The 5,716-nt window shown below is 40.3% G+C and overlaps 1 pseudogene; it reads left to right on the top strand.

Annotated features, from left to right (window-relative positions):
• The first annotated feature begins 4,405 nt into the window (after positions 1-4,405).
• On the top strand, positions 4,406-5,435 carry LOC101704239 (large ribosomal subunit protein uL10 pseudogene; annotated as a pseudogene).
• Positions 5,436-5,716: the final 281 nt, after the last annotated feature.

The following is a 5,716-nucleotide window of genomic DNA, read 5'->3' as shown; positions in this document are numbered from 1 at the left end:
AAGAAAAGGCCCAAATCCATGCAATTAAGAATGAAAAGGGTGGAGTTGGGGATTGACCTCAGTGGTTCCACCGCCTGCCTTGCAAGCGGAAGGATCCGAGTTTGATCCCCGGTACAAAAAAAAAAAAAAAAAGAATGAAAAGGGTGAAATTACAACAGACCCAGCAGAAATCCAGAGGATCATTAATACCTACTTCCAGAACCTATATGCCAATAAGATGGACAACACAGAAGAAATGGACAGATTCCTAGATACATATGAATTATCAAAGTTGAATGAAGAAGACCTAAAAATTCTGAACAACCCAATATCAACCAATGAAATTGAAAATGTAATTAAAAACTTATCAACTAAGAAAAGCCTGGGCCCTGATGGCTTCACTGCTGAACTCTACAAGACATTTAGAGAGGAACTGCTGCCACTACTGTTTAAACTCTTCAATAAAATTGAAAGGGAAGTAATACTCCCAAATTCATTCCTGGAAGCAAGCATCACCTTGATCCCCAAAGCAGAGAATGAACCAACTGAAAAGGAGAACTATAGGCCAATCTCACTAATGAACATAGATGCAAAAATCCTTAATAAGATAATGGCAAAGAGAATGCAGAAGATCATCAAGAAGATCATACACCCTGATCAAGTAGGATTCATCCCAGGGATGCAGGGATGGTTCAATATACGAAAATCAATCAATGTAATATACTATATCAGTAGAGCCAAGGACAAAAACCATATGATTATCTCCATAGATGCAGAAAAAGCATGTGACAAAATCCAACATGTATTTATGATAAAAACCTTACAAAAAATTGGAATAGATGGTCTCTACCTCAAACTGATAGAAGCCATCTATGAAAAGCCAACAGCCAATATCATACTAAATGGTCAAAAACTGAAATCCTTCACACTAAAATCAGGAACAAGACAAGGATGTCCACTATCACCACTCTTGTTCAATATAGTTCTGGAAACATTAGCCACGGCAATTAGACAAGAGAAAGAAATAAAAGGAATAAAGATAGGTAATGAAGAAGTCAAATTGTCATTATTTGCAGATGACATGATACTCTATATAGAAGACCCCAAGAACTCCACCAAAAGTCTTCTAGACTTAATAACCAAATTCAGTCAAGTAGCTGGTTACAAGGTCAACACACAAAATCAATAGCTTTCCTCTACACCAATGACAGACTCACTGAGAGAGAAATAGGGCAAGCAATTCCTTTCACAATAGCATCCAAAAAACTGAAATACCTAGGAATCATCCTAATGAAAGAAATCAAAGACCTCTTCTCTGAAAACTATGGCACTCTGAAAAGAGAGATTGAAGATGATATCATAAAATGGACAGATATCCCCTGCTCCTGGGTAGGAAGGATCGATATAGTGAAAATGGCCAAACTTCCAAAACTGCTATATAGATTTAATGCAATTCCAATTGAGATCCCAGCAGCGTACTTCATGGACCTTGAGAAAACAATCCAAAAATTCATTTGGAACAAGAAGAGATCCAGATTAGCAAAAGCAATTCTAGGCAACAGAGACATGGCAGGGGGTATCACCATCCCCAACCTGCAACTCTACTACAAAGCTACTCTGATAAAAACAGCATGGTACTGGCAAAGAAACAGACTTGAGGATCAGTGGAACAGATTAGAAGATGCAGAAACAACGCCAGACACACTCAGCCATCTCATCTTTGATAAAGGAGCAAAACACCCTCACTGGAGGAAACATAGCCTCTTTAATAAATGGTGCTGGAAAAATTGGGCTTCAACTTGGCAAAGATTAAAACTAGATCTATATCTCTCACCATGCACTAAACTAAAATCAAAATGGAATAAAGATCTAAATATTAAAATAGAAACTCTGAACCAGTTGGAACAGAGGTTAGGTAGAACCTTTGAAGACATCGGTGTAGGAAAAGATTTTATGAACAAAACCTCAGTTGCCTGTGAACTAGCACAAACAATCAACAAATGGGATCTCTTCTTATTAAAAGGCTTCTGCACAGCAAGAGAAGCCACCAGCAGTGTGAAGAGACAACCCACAATGTGGGAAAAAGTCTTCACCTGCTTTTCCTCAGGCAAAGGTCTACTATCTCGAATCTATAAAGAGCTTAAAAAGATCAGACCTCCCAAATTTAAAGACCCAATCCGAAAATGGGCATCTGAAATGAACAGACCTTTCTCAGACAAAGAAGTAGAAATAGCAAATAAATACATGAAAAATGTTCAACATCACTAGTCATTCAAGAGATGCAAATGAAAACAATGCTGAGATTCCACTTCACCCAGAAAGAATGGCTGCTATCATGAAATCAACCAATAACAAATGCTGGAGGGGCTGTGGGGAAAAAGGAACCCTGCTCCACTGCTGGTGGGAGTGTAGACTGGTGCAAGCACTGTGGAAATCAGTATGGAGATACCTCAAAGAACTAGGACTGGAAGTCCCATTTGACCCTGCTATTCCACTGCTGGGGATCTTCCCCAAAGAATCAAAAGAATCATACCACAGTGATATATGTGCACCCTGTTCATAGCAGCACAGTTTGTAGTAGCTAAAACTTGGAAACAGCCCAAATGCCCATCAACTGGAGACTGGATAAAGAAAATGTGGTTTTTTTATAAAATGGAGTACTACTCAGCCATAAAAAATGAGAAATTAGAGACATTTATAGCTATGTGGATGCACATTGAGGCGATACTCTTAAGTGAAATAAATAGGACACACATGAATAAATACGGAATAGTTTCTCTGGTGTGAGAAACTGAAAGTGTAAATAAGGACTAAATGTATAATAGGTAATGTGAAATGGGAAGAAAAGGGGCAAAGGGGAAGGAAGTGGGAGGGCTAGGGGAAAGGATAGAAGGGAATGGGATTAATATGAGAAAATGGAAAAATAGGAACAAAATCTTTGTAAATAGGGAGGAATGGAGAGGTTGAAGGGAGGGCTGGGCAAGGATGAAAAATAAGAACCAAGAGAGACTATGTAAAGGTGCAAATTTCCAATGATGAATGTCATTATATTGTATTCCTAAAATGTATCAATGATTAGAATGAATAATTGATAATGTAAAATAGGAAGAAAAGGTCCAAAGGGGTAGGAGTAGTGGGAGGGGCAGGGGAAAGGAAAGAAGGGAAAGGAAAAATGCTGAGAAGTGGAAACAATGGAAATAAAGTCTTTGTAAATAGGGAAGGGTGGAGGGGTGAAGGGAGGGCTAGGAATGGGGAAAAAATAAGAACAAAATGCATTATGTAAAGCTACAATTCCCAATGAGAAATGTAATCGTGTTCTATACCTACAATGTACCAGTAAATGAATTTAATTAAAAATACCAGTTCATTCTTAATTTAATCTCTAAGTTAAATTCAGTCCTAATGAAAAATTGTTAGTAAGAAATATTTATAGAATATTTACTTAAGAATCAGTTAATAAACTTTAAAGATATAGTGGAGAGTACCACAGACAGAGCCCCTCAAGTTTGTATTCTAATGCAGGGCAGGAGTGAGAAGAGAAATACACCAATAAACAAAGTAATTTTAGATAATCACAAGTACTGTGGAGAACAGATCATTGATGGAGTCTGACAAGAGAAGGGATAGCCCCAGGAAAGGAATCCTATTTTAATTAGGATAGTCAAGAGAAACTTTCCATGGAAGAGGTGACATGTAAATTGAAACCTGGATTATGAGAAGCAACAGAAGAAGCAACAGCAAAGTTCCTAAATCAACAATGTGCCTGGCAAGCTAAAGGATAGAGTGAGGGAATCATGGTTGGAATCTAGTCCAAAAGGGAGAGAATTTGGGAAAACAAGATAGAACATTGGTAGAGACAACTGTATAGGGATTGTTGGCTACAGTGAGGTGCTTGGATTTTATTCTAGATTCTATTAGGCAGTTGTAAGCAGGGAAGTGCCATCATCTGAGGACCATTTGGTTGCTATGTGGCAAGTGGGCATGTGGGAAGGAAGGGTTGGAAATGAGGAACAGGAACACTAGTTAGACCACCCTTGAAGCTGTCTTAGGAGATGATAGTAACATGGACTAGGGCAGAAGAGAAAGAGGAAGTCAGAAGTGACCAGGTTCAAGATGTAATTTGGAGGCAGCAGATAGAGGACTAGCTGATATGAGTGAGCAATGCTGAGAGCCTTGAGAAACTTCCCAGGGTTGTGTTTGGTTGGTTTTGATTTTTTGTTTGTTTGTGTTTGTTTGACTAAACAACTGGGAAGATAGTGATACTCTTTACTGAGAAAAGAGACAAGAAGCCTTTAAGGAAAAGGACTATAGCTAAAATGTCAGTTCTTTAGTAAAACTTGACAAGCTGATGGGAATCTAACTTACAAGAGAAAATAGACAAAAAGATCCAAAAACAATCATGAAAAATAAGCAGTAAAAAAAAATAGAGCTCTTTCCAGGTGTCCTCATGAGAGTGACATCATCTTTAAACCCTGAGTGGCAATCCCTGATGCACCGCCGTGATGCCCAGGGAAGACAAGGCGACCTGGAAATCCAACTACTTCATTGAGATCGTCCAACTTTTGGATGATTATCCAAAATGCTTCATTGTGGGAGCAGACAATGTGGGCTCCAAGCAGATGCAGCAGATCCGCATGTCCCTCTGAGGGAAGGCTGTGGTGCTGATGGGTAAGAACACCACGATGCGCAAGGCCATCTGAGGGCATCTGGAAAACAACCCAGCTCTGGAGAAACTGTTGCCTCATATCCAGTGGAATGTGGGCTTTGTGTTCACCAAGGAGGACCTCACTGAGATCAGGGATATGCTGCTGGCCAATAAGGTGCCAGCTGCTGCCCGTGCTGGTGCCATTTCAACATGTGAAGTCACCATGGCAGCCCAGAACACTGGTCTGGGACCTGAGAAGATCTCCTTCTTCCAGGCTCTGGGCATCACCACTAAAATCTCCAGGGGCACCATTGAAATCCTGAGTGATGTACAGCTAATTAAGACTGGAGACAAAGTGGGAGCCAGCGAGGCCACCCTCCTGAACATGTTGAACATCTCCCCATTCTCCTTTGGGCTGGTCATTCAGCAGGTGTTCGACAATGGCAGCATCTACAACCCTGAAGTGCTTGACATTACAGAGGAAGTTCTGCATTCTCGCTTTCTGGAGGGTGTCCACAGTGTTGCCAGTGTTTGTCTGCAGATTGCTTACCCAACTGTTGCATCAGTGCCTCATTGTATCATCAATGGGTACAAGCAGGTCCTGGCCTTGTCTGTGGAAACTGATTACACCCTCCCACTTGCTGAAAAGGTCAAGGCCTTCTTGGCTGATCCATCTGCATTTGTGGCTGCTGCCCCTGTCACTGCTGCCACCACCGCTGCTCCTGATGCTGCGGCTGCCCCAGCCAAGATTGAAGCCAAGGAAGAGTCAGAGGAGTCTGATGAGGATATGGGATTTGGTCTCTTTGACTAATCACCAAAAAGCAAACTACTCAGCCTGCCTGATTGACAAAACAAGGAATAAAGGTGTAATTCTCTTAAAAAACAAAAATAGAGCAGGGTAGGAAGTAGACCAACCCTTCACTAAATACTTGTCAAATCAAAAATATACACATAACTTTGCATAGAAATATTTACAGAAATCTCAGAGAAACAAATGTACATATGCAACTATATTTGCTGATAATTGCAATCTCTGTATCTCCAACTCTCCTTTGTATAAAGAGGTGGCTACATATTAAGGATGGCGAAGCA

This window comes from Heterocephalus glaber, unplaced genomic scaffold (genome assembly GCF_053883595.1).
Source record: "Heterocephalus glaber isolate CG9 unplaced genomic scaffold, H.glaber_assembly_v1.0 deba00001504, whole genome shotgun sequence".
Taxonomy (NCBI): domain Eukaryota; kingdom Metazoa; phylum Chordata; class Mammalia; order Rodentia; family Bathyergidae; genus Heterocephalus; species Heterocephalus glaber.
Note: the sequence above shows the minus strand (reverse complement) of the source record. Positions and strands in the feature narration are given on the sequence as shown.